The sequence below is a fragment of the Prionailurus bengalensis genome, chromosome D4 (genome assembly GCF_016509475.1).
Source record: "Prionailurus bengalensis isolate Pbe53 chromosome D4, Fcat_Pben_1.1_paternal_pri, whole genome shotgun sequence".
Classification (NCBI taxonomy): Eukaryota; Metazoa; Chordata; class Mammalia; order Carnivora; family Felidae; genus Prionailurus; species Prionailurus bengalensis.
This window is the reverse complement of record NC_057359.1, coordinates 54,896,042-54,909,679: the sequence shown is the minus strand read 5'-3', so window position 1 is coordinate 54,909,679 and position 13,638 is coordinate 54,896,042. Positions and strand designations below refer to the sequence as shown.

Below are 13,638 nucleotides of genomic sequence, written 5' to 3'. Positions count from 1 at the left end.
CAACTCGGGGCTCGAACTCCTGGAACGCGAGATTGCGACCTGAGCTGAAGTCGGACGCTTAACTGACTGAGCCACCCAGGCGCCCCCATACATTTGACATTTATAGGCAACTGGGATAAAGGAACACAGTCCCCATTGCTCTTCAGTCACACATAGACTGGACAGGAGGAATTAATAACAATATCATGAGATCCATGCTACAGCAGTGGTGAATGGTGATAAAGAAACCTCTTGGGAGAACAGCTAATCCAGCCTGGGAGGCGGGGCATGAAGACCTCCAGGGACAGGCAAAACCGGAACTTCACGAATGGAGGGAGTCAATGAAAGTATATTTGGGGCAGAGAACACAGCACACAAAGGCATGGAAGTGTGACCCTGTGGAAATCATAAAGCAGGCCCAGGTGGATGAAGTACAGGAGGCATGTGGGCAGAGCTAAGTGAGGAGGGAAAGGAAGGGCGCAGGGTCCCCATCACAAGGGGCCTCACAAAAAGGTTCAGCTTTATCCTGAAGACAGGGGCACCATTAAAGGATTCTAGTCTGGATGCTTCAAGACCTGATTTGATTTTCTGAGATCACTCTGGTAGTCTGGGGGACTGCTTCAGGAGAAGGATGCTGGACTTATGTTGGGGAGGCAGGTTACAGTCAGAAAGAGAGGTCAGAGACAATATATCTCAGTGACAATTAAGAAAGCAGAATGGACGGAATTCAAACTATATTACAAAGCTGTTATCATGAAGACAGTATGGTACTGGCACAAGAACAGACACTTAGGTCAATGGAACAGAATAGAGAACCCAGAAATGGGCCCACAAACATATGGCCAACTAATCTTTGACAAAGCAGGAAAGAATATCCAATGGAATAAACACAGTCTCTTCAGCAAATGGTGCTGGGAAAACTGGACAGTGACATGCCGAAAAATGAACCTGGACCACTTTCTTACACCATACACAAAAATAAACTCAAAATGGATGAAAAACCTAAACGTAAGACAGGAAGCCATCAAAATCCTCAAGGAGAAAGCAGGCAAAAACCTCTGTGACCCTGGCTGCAGCAACTTCTTAACACGTCTCCAGAGGCAAGGGAAACAAAAGCAAAAATGAACTATGGGGACCTCATCAAAATAAAATGCTTCTGCACGGTGAAGGAAATAATCAGCAAAACTAAAAGGCAACCAATGGAATGGGAGAAGATATTTGCAAACAACATGTCAGATAAAGGGTTAGTATCCAAAATCTATAAAGAACTTACCAAACTCAACACCCAAAAAACAAATAATCCAGTGAAGAAATGGGCAAAAGACATGAATAGACAAAGAAGACATCCAGATGGCCAAATGACACATGAAAAAACGCTCAACATCACTCATTATCAGGGAAATACAAATCAAAACCACAATGAGATACCACCTCACACCTATCAGAAGGGCTAACATTAACAACTCAGGCAACAACAGATGTTGGTGAGGACACAAAGAGGCTCTCTTTTGCACTGCTGGCAGGAATGCAAACTGGTGCAGCCACTCTTGAAAACAGCATGGAGGTTCCTCAAAAACTAAAAATAGAACTACCCTACGACCCAGCAATTGCACTACTAGACATTTATCCAAGGGATACAGGTGTGCTGTTTTGAAGGGGCACATGCACCCCAATGTTTATAGCAGCACTATTGACAAGAGCCAAAGTGTGGAAAGAGCCCAAATGTCCATCAATGGATGAATGGATAAAGATGTGGTATACATATACAATGGAGTATTACTCGGCAATCAAAAAGAATGAAATCTTGCCATTTACAACTACGTGGATGGAACTAGAGGGTATTATGCTAAGCGAAATTAGTCAGAGAAAGACAAATACATGACTTCACTCATACGAGGACTTTAAGATACAAAACAGATGAACAGAAGGAAAGCAAAAATAATATAAAAACGGGGAGGGGGAAGAACATAAAAGACTCTTAAACATGGAAACAAACAGAAGGTTATTGGAGGGGTTGTGGAAAGGGGGATGGGCTAAATGGGTAAGGGGCACTAAGGAATCTACTCCTGAAATCACTGTTGCACTATATGCTAACTTGGATGGAAATTTAAAAAATAAATTAAATAAAATGGTTTCAAAAAAAAACATTAAAAAATTTTTAAAAAAGAAAAAAAAAAAAACACAACTTAAGGGGCACCTGGGTTTTGACTCAGGTCATGATGCCTGGAATGTGCTTGAGATTCTCTCTCTGCTCTGCCCCCACTCATGCTCATGTGTACTCTCTCTCTCAAAATAAATAAATATGTAAAAACACAAAAAATAAATATTTTTCAATTTCTGGTTGTTTGTCGTTAGCATAGAGAAATACAACTGAATTATTTTTATTTGGCCTTTATCCTGAAATTTTGCTATCCTCATTAGTTCTGATAGTTTGTGTGGATTCTGTATGATTTTCAACTGAGGTAAGCATGGCATCTACAAAAAAAGACTGTTCTACCATTTCAAAAAAAAAACAAAACAGAATGGACTGAGGGTAAGAAATGAAGAAGGGGTCTAGGATAGCTCCTATGTGTCTCATTTGGACAAAATGGCAGAGCCAATGACCAAGACTGGAGCCAAGATGCTGGTTTTGGCTACAGACCTTGGGATGAAGACATCCAGCAAGCAGTTGCATAGGTGGATCTGGAGCTCAGGAGCTCGGGGCTGGGACAAGAGTTCAGAAGAACGGTAGCAATGTGTAGGCATTATGCCATGAATGCTACATCAATCCATGAGCACTACAGCCCAGTGACATGTGCAGAGTGCCTGTGGGGTACCAGGCACCTCAGCCATGTTGTCTAATGTGGTCTACCAGCAACCCTGTGAGAAAGGCACCACCATCCCATTTTACAGTTTGGAAGATTGAGGGTTGGAGGGGTTAAGTAACCTGCCGAGGCCTTGTGGCTTGATCAGTGGCCAAGCTGAAAGTTCAACTCAGGCCCTGTGATGCCAGGGCTGATTCTAGCTCCATGTCTCCTCCCAGTAGGCAGCATAGGTGATAGAACTTACAGTCACTCCTCATACAAAAACCCAAATTAACCAACTGGATTTAAAAAATGTAACCTCGTATTAAGACAAATTTAACACTCAAAGGTACATATGTTAAGACTAGATAGTCAACCTGTATTTCCCCTAAAATATCCTTGATTTTGGCAAAATCTGCATGATAGGTAACTTTGAAAGGATGTGTTGATGTCAGTAACACAGCCAAACCAGCATTTAAAACGCAACTGATTCTTAACTGAGCAAATAAGGGGTTTTATGAAACATACCACCCTTAAAACCAAACCCGCGGCTGGTCTTTATGCCACCACGAGTACAGAACTGTACTTACAGCATGACTGTTCTAGCACAGCTCTTGCATATAACAGACCGTCAGCAATGATGTATTCACCTCTTGTTTTTCCTTGATCGTGCAGGAGGACAATCTCAGACTGGCACCTCTTCTTCATGAACTACGCTGCAGTGTGTACTGTGCTTTGTAATTTTACAATAATGGTTGTAAAAGGATGATGAGGATAAGGAATAAGTCCTCCATACACGTTTATTTGAGCAACAGCCCAGGCAAGTCACACTATCCAAATATGGGCTTGTCCAGAGCTCTCTTCAACTCAAGAAAAGGGAATGAAAACCACACCAGCATTCACGCACAACAGCCGCGCTAATTCAATAGAAGGTGGATTGACTTTTACAACAAATGACTAAGGCAGAAGAGGAATCTGAGAAATGATTGGTTCCGAAAGTATGAGATCACTCTGGTGGTTCTATGGCATTAAGGGATCCATACTTAACCTCCAAAACTTGGTCTGTCCCCCAAAGACATATAGTACTGAAAAAGACAGTTTCTTACTTTTGCATGTTTGCAGCACCCAATCCCAAAGTCCTACGGTTTCCAATACACATTTAAAATCAGAGTCGCCACTTTTTACCACAGGCAAGATTCACTCCATCTCCCTAAACCGGAGTTTACTTCTCTGCAGATTTAAGGTAATAATACCTGCCCTGCACTGCTGTGCCCAGCTCACGAGGGCTGCTGTGATAATAAAACAAGGGAGTAGGTGAAAGCACAGTGTACATTGGAACTCTATACCTGTGAGCTACCATTATTCATGAGATTGCTATCAACTTACTTCACGGGGCACGTGGGTCCTAAAAGTAGCCCACTTCTTTTACTGAAGGTTTAAATCTACATCTTCTTTTTTTAATGTTTATTATATTTTGAGAGAGAGAGAGAGAGAGAGAGAGAGAGAGAGAGAGAACGAACCCAAGTGGGAGAGGGGCAGAGAAAGATGGAGACAGATCAGGCTCTGAGCTCAAACTCACAAGGTGAGCCATGAGATCATGACCTGAGCCAAATCAGCTAAGCCACCTGTGGGCTCCTTAAATCTGTATCTTAAAACACAATGGATATTCTAAAACATAATCAGACTCACTCTTAATTAGTGGGGTAAAAAAGCATTCTAAAATCAGAGAAGAGGGGCTCCTGGGTGGCTCAGTTGAACGTCGGACTTCTGCTCAGGTCATGATTTCATGGTTTGTGACATCAAGCCCCGCATCTGCTTTAAGCACAGAGCCCACTTTGGATCCTCTGTCCCTATCTCTCTGCCCCTCCCCCAGTCATACATGCTCTCTCTCAAAAATAAACAAACATTAATAAAATAAAATCAGAGAAGAGCTACAGCCTCCAGATATATATGTGAAAAAAAATGACAACAGATTACAAAGAAAAATTATTTTCCTCATAAAAAGTTGCCTTTTCATACTGGTTCAAATGGAAGATTCTTTTCATCACAATTCTTTAAACTGTTTTAAAATCCTTGCAGGTGAGATGAAATGTTCTCGGTCCTAGGCCATCTCTGAACATTTTCCTTTGAATGTGGTGCATCTCTTTTATAACAAAAAATTTTCTTTAATGAACTCAATTCAAATTAACTTAGCATATGTATTTCCGAGCAACTTCTCTGCATTAAGCTTTGCTAAGTACCACAGAAGAAAAGGAGATAAGGAAAACACTCCCTGTTTTATAAGACGAGTACTATCTAACAAGAAGACTAAGATAAGCACACAAGTAACAGTAACATGATAAGGGTTATAAGGAAGGTCACAGAAAAGACACAGCTATAACCAGGGGAATCAAGAAAGGCTTTATAGAGAATTGGGAGAAGGATTGAGGGAAGGCTGATTTAGATTCGTAGGCAGAGAGGAGATCAAATGCAAAAGCAGTGAAGCAGGACAACACAGCAAGCGTTCAAGGACTGCACAGTTGCTCAGTTGGGCTGACATTAGGGCAGAATGTGGAGATTTTTTTTTTTAATTTTTTTTATGTCAACGTTTATTTATTTTTGGGACAGAGAGAGACAGAGCATGAACGGGGGAGGGGCAGAGAGAGAGGGAGACACAGAATCGGAAATAGGCTCCAGGCTCTGAGCCATCAGCCCAGAGCCCGACGCGGGGCTCGAACTCATGGACCACGAGATCATAACCTGGCTGAAGTCGGATGCCTAACCGACTGCGCCACCCAGGCGCCCCAGAATGTAGAGATTTTTGCTACAGCACCAGTGCATGCTTTTTACTAAAAAGACCCAACAAAGAATAATTTTTTATTAATTTATACAGTTGAAAATAAGATGCTATCTCCTGGAATAGGGAAAAAAAGGAAGTGAATTTGGGGGAAAGATAGGCCAAATGTTAATGTTCATGACTGTTGAAGCTGGGGATTTATACTCTCCAGGTCTATGTTTGACATGTTGCATTGAAAAACAGCTAAGCAAGAAATGCAAGCCGATCAACCTAGGGAAATGGTCAGCTGATGACTTTTCAGGTGATGGTGAGATTCCTATGACCTTTCTGACCTCTGGGTCAGCTGGAGGGAGAAGAAAGGGCTGAAGTTGGAGCTGCTCCCCAGGGAAGCAGACAAGGCACCATGTGACTAAGGTCTATCGGCTACCCTTTTTTGGTTCTCCACACCTTTTGCTCCATACTTGTTCCTCTACTTCTCACTGGCAGAAAGGGAGTAGCAGGTGTGTAGGGTCACTGCTAGGCAAGTAAGGAGTAACTCAGTCTAAGAAAAATGAAGGCAACTGTGTTGTCCCTTTGTATTAAGTAACTGGGTGATTATTTTTGGTCATATCAAATGTAACGGTTGTTCAATTTTAATGCTTATATCAAATTTAATACTTAGGGCACCTGGGTTAAGCCTCCGACCTCAGCTCAGGTCATGATCTCACAGTTTGTAAGTTTGAGCCCTGAGTCGGGCTCTCTGCTGACAGCTCAGAGTGTGGAGCCTCCTTTGGATTCTTTGTCTCCCTCTCTCTCTGCTCCTTCCGTGCTCATGTTCTCTCTCTCTCAAAAATAAAAAAAAATATTAAAAAATTTTTAAAATTTAGTACCGGTTTAATACTTGCTAGAAAATACTGATAAGCAAAGTGAAGAAAAGTAAAAAATCAGTGGTACCCCATCACCAAGAGAAAACTACTCAGCATTTGGCAAACCCTTTGCCTTTGTCCGTGGGTGTGTTCGCCCACGTATACGTGCACCTGCTTTCTCTCCTCATAAAAACAGGATCACAGGGGGCGCCTGGGTGGCTCAGTCGGTTAAGCGGCCGACTTCACCTCAGGTCATGATCTCGCGGTCCGTGAGTTCCAGCCCCGCGTCAGGCTCTGTGCTGACAGCTCAGAGCCTGGAGCCTGTTTCAGATTCTGTGTCTCCCTCTCTCTGACCCTTCCCCGTTCATGCTCTGTCTCTCTCTGTCTCAAAAATAAATAAATGTTAAAAAAAAAAAATTAAAAAAAAAAACAGGATCACAGGAAAATATTCCTGGGTAACATGGTTTTAAATGTAAAAACTGGGGGCGCCTGGGTGGCGCAGTCGGTTAAGCGTCCGACTTCAGCCAGGTCACGATCTCGCGGTCCGTGAGTTCGAGCCCCGCATCAGGCTCTGGGCTGATGGCTCGGAGCCTGGAGCCTGTTTCCGATTCTGTCTCCCTCTCTCTCTGCCCCTCCCCCGTTCATGCTCTGTCTCTCTCTGTCCCAAAAAAAATAAATAAACGTTGAAAAAAAAAATTAAAAAAAAATGTAAAAACTGTACTTCATGGCATCTCATGAAACAACATTTTACGACACTAGTTTAAGGGCTGCGTAAGAGTCCATTAAGGAACACTGGTACTTGTAACCCTGGACAGGGGGTTAAAAAAAATACCATTTAATAAAATGTTTTGCTCTGAAAGGCCTCTTTCCCAATATTATTTTGAACTAATATACACTAGTATATATACTAGTTCAGAATTGTGATGTGACAATTAAAATGTTAACAATTTTCTTTAAATTTTTTTTTCAACGTTTATTTATTTTTGGGACAGAGAGAGACAGAGCATGAACGGGGGAGGGGCAGAGAGAGAGGGAGACACAGAATCGGAAACAGGCTCCAGGCTCCGAGCCATCAGTCCAGAGCCTGACATGGGGCTCGAACTCACGGACCGCGAGATCGTGACCTGGCTGAAGTCGGATGCTTAACCGACTGCGCCACCCAGGCGCCCCTGTTAACAATTTTTTTTAATGTTTTATTTTATTTTTGAGAGTGAGGGTGAGCAGGGGGGGCAGGGCAGAAGATCTGGAGCAGGCTCTGCGCTGAGAGCAGCAAGTCTGATGCGGGGCTCTAACCCAAGAACCATGAGATCAAGACCTAAGCTGAAATCGGAGGCTCAACCAACTGAGCCACCCAGGTGCCCCAAAATAATTTGTTTTATTGGGGGAGAAAGGGTGGTAGTAACATTGTCACCAGAGAAATAATCCTGTTTTCCTTGAAAAAATATAGGTTTTGGGATCTTAGTTTTTTTGTTTTATTTTTAGGTTGGAAAGGCATGAATACATACATGAATGTTGAAGGGTAGGCATACACATAGTATTACAAAGAATAATAAGTAAAAGTTCCCAGCTTTCTTCTACCCCATTTCACTGCCAAGAACTAGCTACAGGTACTTCCAAACATTACCTATTTTAAATACACGGACAAGTAGGGGCACCTGGGTGGTTCAGTCAGTTGAACTTTCGACTTCAGCTCAGGTCATGAGGTCACGGTTTGTTGGTTCGAGCCCCACGTTGGGCTTTGTGCTGACAACATGGAGGCTGCTTGGGATTCTGTCTCCCCATCTCTGTCTACCCATCCCCCCCCCCCAACATATGCATGCATGCTTGCCTTCTCAAAAATTAGCATTTAAAAAATACATGGAGGGGCGCCTGGGTGGCGCAGTCGGTTAAGCGTCCGACTTCAGCCAGGTCACGATCTCGCGGTCCGTGAGTTCGAGCCCCGCGTCGGGCTCTGGGCTGATAGCTCAGAGCCTGGAGCCTGTTTTCATTCTGTGTCTCCCTCTCTCTCTGGCCCTCGCCCGTTCATGCTCTGTCTCTCTCTGTCCCCAAAAATAAATAAACGTTGAAAAAAAAAAATTAAAAAAAAAATACATGGAAAAGTAATAGCACAGCCACATACCTTAGGTATACAGACATACAAATATGCATATACGTAGTATACATATATATAATGTATATATACAGTATATAAAATATAAACACATAGAATGAGGATTTTCCTTCCTTTTTTAAACATTATTTTTGTCCTTCTCCCTGGAATCAGAATAGCTATTAGATGCACTACTGATTTTTGCATAACAACACCCAAAATTCACATGCTGGCTTAGACTGAGACCGCTTCTGAATGGCAGCTGGGAATAAAAACACTTTCCCCTACTCACCGTACGTGGCTGTGTCCTCAAAACGTGAACATACTTGGCTTTAAACAACCTTCTATGGATTCTTTCTCGATTGATTCCAAATCCTTTGCAGTTGCCACTTCCAGCTATATCTTAGAGTATCAAGTCTCTGCTCTTCATGGATATAGTCCTAAAGAATGTCCTTTTCCATGAAATTACCTCCTTGAAGCATGGCTCCTGTTCTGACATTCTGAGATGGGTCTGCAAACTATGGCCTAGCACCCGTATTTGTGAGTAAAGTTTTATTGGAACCCAGCTGTGCCCATTTGTTTGCATACTGTCTTCAGCTGTTTCACATTACAACAGCAGAGCTGAGTAGTAAGAGACTGTAGAACCCACAAAACCTAAAATACTCTGCCTCCTTACAGAAACGTTTGCTGACTCACATTGTAGAATAGGGTAAAAAACAGATTGTTTTTTCCCTACCAAAAGTTCTGGAGGAATTGAATCACATACTCCACATTCAGTGTCTTTGTCCAGGCTGAAGAGTTTATTTTTTTAAAAAATACAGATGACCCCTGAACAAGGGTTTGAACTGCATGGGTCCACTTATCTACAAATTGTTCTCAATAAAGTAAATGTTCTCAGTAAAGTATATGCATTTTCCTTATGGTTTTCTTAACATTTTTTTTCTGTAGCTTTATTATAAGAATACAGCATATAATTAATGTAACACACAAAATTATGCATTAATTATTTATGCTATTGCTAAGGCTTCTGGTCAGCACTAGGCTATTAATAGTTAAGTTTTTGGGGAGTTAAAAGTTTTACTTGGATTTTCTATTGCGTAGGAGGGGTCAGTCCCCCTAACCTCCATGTTGTTCAAGGGTCAACTGTACAAACAAACAAAAAGCGCCCTGGCTCTGACAGTAGCAATGGTGTGCTGGTAAACGTTTAATCACTTGCTCTCGGCCACAGGGGAGCCCTGGATTATACCATTTGCTGATCTCCATGGTGTCAATAGTTCCATAATGGCTTACCTCAAGCTAAAAAATGTGATGTCACTGAACATGGAATTGGGAAGAGATGGCCACAAATGCTAGTGCAAACTAGCTCCAGCAAACCACTGGCTCCTCAGGACATCAGTGGCCCAAACGTACTTTACTTTTTTATTTAAATTTTTAATGTTTATTTATTTTTGAGAGAGAGAGAGAGAGTTGCGGAGGGGCAGAGAGAGACACACACAGAATCTGAAGCAGGCTCCAGACTCTGAGCTATCAGCACAGAGCCTGATGCGGGGCTCGAACCCACGAACTATAAGATCATGACGTGCCTGAACTGAAGTCGGACACTTAATCGACTGAGCCACCCAGGTGCCCCTCAACCGCCTACTTTAAAGATGAAGACACTGAGGCCCAGAGAGTGTCTTGCCCAAGGTTGGCCCAGGGACTGGAACTAGGCTGGAAATCATTTCCTAGTAGAGTCTGGCTCCTTCACAGGGAGTTATGTCCTTCATAAAAGGAAGAGTAGAGGAAGGAAGGCAAAGGAAGTTCTTTGCCAGGCCCATGGTAATAAATGTTGGTTTTTATCATTATCTTCACAATTTGGGGCTCAGGCTTCTTCAGCATGTGCTTTGAAGCTCACATCAGGGAGAGGTAGTGTTCTTCACACAAGACCAGGTTTCATGCGAACACTTGACAGTGGCCTGTCTCAATTAACCAGCAGATGCTGAGGCTACCAGACTGTAAACTCCAGAAAGAGAGGGACTGCCTGTTTGTGCTATTTTCCCCAGTGTCCAGTATAGAACTGGGCACTTGGTAAGTAGACAGTCCATAAATATGTGCTCAAGGGATAAAGGAATGACACCCCACCATCAAAGTGGAGCTTTACTCCAAGAACATGGCAGGTATGCAGAGGTTAGATCCCATTCCCTTCTCCCATCTGTGGCTAGGACAACAAAAGATGAAACATGCTCGTATGCTTGCAACATTTTTTTTTTTTTTTAGTTTATTTCTTTGAGATTGAGATAGAGAGCAAGCAGGGAAAGAGGGAGACCGAGAATCCCAAGCAGGCTCCACGCTGTCTGCAGAGCCCAATGTGAGGTTCGAACCCACAAACCATGAGATCATGACCTGAGCTGAAACCAAGAGTCAGACGATTAACCGACTGAGCCACCCAGACGTCCCTGCTTGCAACATGTCTAAACTATCAGCTGCAGTATCCAAGCTGCTTCATCAGAGCAGGAGAAGCTCTGTGGATGGAGGAGCAAAAGGGAGGACAGAGTTAGAGAACTGTCTTCCTTTGATGTATATATGTATGTAATTTCTACCTGGAACTTGTTCTGACAGAGCATAAAGCCAAGGAAAAAATCCAGTGAGAGATCCCACCTACCACACACCAGGATGCAGGACATTGCTTTCTGGTAGGAGCTGAGGAAGGGCCACTCAAGGTGGCACATCTCTGAAAGTGGAAAGTGAACGAATGCCACGATTGGGTTATCATGATATTCCAATAAGGCTACACAGCTAAAAACAGCAGTGAACATGGCGGAAAGGAAGGCAGTGTTCTCTGGAAATGACTTTTTGACCACTTGGTAACTCTCACACAAACCCCTACACACTTGGCACGGGCTCCCCATGGGCATTTCGCTGAACCCACAGGTCCTGTTTGCCACATCACTGCCGCAATCTGGATGCACAGACAGATCAGCTCTTGGGGCACAGGAACAACCAGCCATCTGTGAACCTTGCTGCGTTTTTAGGAGGCCACTGGGACTCATCATCTCTTATGCGGAGACCTACTACTAAAAGTTGCCACAGTGAGGTCAAGCTTGGTCCCAAATACCAGAGGTTAACACTGTCCACGCATGGGGTGCTGTATGTGTTTCCATTTAGAGCAAACATCCCAAACAAGAAGCAGGACCAATGATTAAAGCCTCCAAAGCATTTCCTACACCAGTGGCTCTCAAAGTGTGGTGCAGGAACTCTAGGAATCCACAAGGTCAAAACAACTTTCATAATAATACCAAAAGGCAATTGGCCTTTTCCTCTGTCACGTGTTCAGGAGTATACAGTGGAGTTTTCCAGAGGCTACAAGATGTGACAGTGCACCAGACTTGAGTGCAGAAGCGGATATAAGAATCCAGCTGACTTCTATTAAACCTGACATTAAAGAGACTGCAAAACTATAAAACAATGCCACTCTTATCAGTAACATTCTATTTTAGAAAATAAAATTCTCTGTTAATATAAATAGGTCCACTATTTTAAAAAAATCAATCATTAAATATAGTAAAACTTTCTGTTTTATATATATAGTAAATATCAAAAGATATAACCCACATAAACGAAAGCTTAGTATGCTAGTTTTTAAGTGTAAAGGGGTTTTTGAGCCCCCTCAAAAGTTTGAGAACAGCTGTCCAAGAGGCTGCCCATCCCCCGCCCACCCCTCGTCCTCACGCTTGTGAGGAGGGTTATGTATGTTAAATACGTTGCAGGTTGCCGTTCAGATATCTGGCTGAATTAAGAAAGGCAGCCCATTCTCCTTCCTGGATCTCTGAATTCATTAGGGCAGGCTCTGTGCCGAACCCTTCCATCTCACCCCATTTTCCCCTTATTACTTGGTGTGGATTCCCCAATCTGCCAGCTGTGGATTTCCCTATCCTACAAGTCCGGGCGCGGTAAGAACTCTCTGGTGAGACCCGCACACCCTTCTTGGGGTTAGGACTCCCCAGTGAGGCCCGCACACCCTCCTTGGGGTGAGGATTCTCCAGTTCGGCCGGCCTTAGAGCCTGGATGAGGACTCCCAGCGAGGCCCGCACAACCTCTGTGAGGACTCTCCGGCGGCGTGCACAGCCGAGGCAGAGGGACGAGGAGAGCCATTTCCAGTCCCTGAACCCTGTCCCCCGCGCGGCACAGGCTGCAGACAAGGCGGAGAGGTCAGTCCCCAGGAGCCAGATTCTCCCCCGGGCCTTCCCCGGCCTCTACCCAGCCCGTAGCCGCTCCACGCGCCTCGGAAGAGGCTCGCGCCGTCTGCCTCCGGGAAGAGGGGGGCCGGCGCTCCTTCCCCGGGACATCCGTCCCTCCCGGCCGGTACTCACCGCTAAGGGCACGAATGGGATCTGAGCGTGGGCAGGCGTCAAGTGCGGGGCACGCTCCCGAGCGCTGCGTGGATCTAGGGGCAGCCGCCTCCGCGCCCCTCCCCCTGCGTCCCCCGGGGCCACCCGCTGATGGGCGGAGCAGGGGCGGGGCGGGGGGCGCGGGGCCCGGGCGCGGCGGGGTAGCGGCCCGAGAGGTGGGGCGGAGTCTCTCCCGGCTGCCCCGCCCCGCCCGGCTGGAGAGACTTCGCCCCTGGCGGGAGGGGGCGGAGGCTAAGGGCCCGACCGCAGGAAGCGGGCGGACGCGTGCTGCGGCCCGTACCACTTCGGCGGGCCCCGTCCTGGGAGCAGAGTGACTTTCGCTCGCTTTGAGGTATAAGGTGTGACTGTCCGGCTCGCGCCAGGAAGGGGTGGGGAAGAAATGTAGTTGTTTTTCTTTTTTGCTTTAAAAAATGATTTGGCCATAAAGGGAGAGTTTTCGTTCTTCAGCTGTTCCAGTACGTGTGGTCACTTGGCCCCTGTCCCCACCGCCACGCCCCTCTCACCCCCTTGTGCCCACCCCCGACCTTTACTCCCGCCTTAATTCCTTGCAAAGCGTGCCAAGTGGGCCTCGGAGCCACGCTGAAATATAATAGGACTTAGACGTTTCCATGGTTATGAATGCAGTTTCTGGTGTAAAAAAAAAAAATTTTTTTAACGTGTGACAACGATTTATAATGCAGGCTGTTCACCGGTTAGAAATGAGAGAAATGGCCGACAGTTGACGCTGAATGGACCTTCTTCACCAGACCTGCTTTTGTTGGGTGATTCGAGTTGCACC

General features: G+C 44.9%; 1 protein-coding gene across 2 annotated transcripts in view; it reads right to left on the bottom strand.

The window, feature by feature from the left end:
* Positions 1-12,967, bottom strand: part of ACO1 (aconitase 1) — a 67,511-nt gene extending 54,544 nt beyond the window's left edge. Inside the window, exon 1 of one of the 2 annotated variants that reach the window (XM_043565844.1) lies at positions 12,822-12,967. The gene's annotated coding sequence lies outside the window, so the exon portion shown is untranslated. Of the gene's footprint in view, positions 1-300; positions 313-12,821 lie in introns of those variants that run through there. The other variant, XM_043565845.1, reaches the window with a different exon arrangement.
* Between the last annotated feature and the right edge of the window lie 671 nt (positions 12,968-13,638).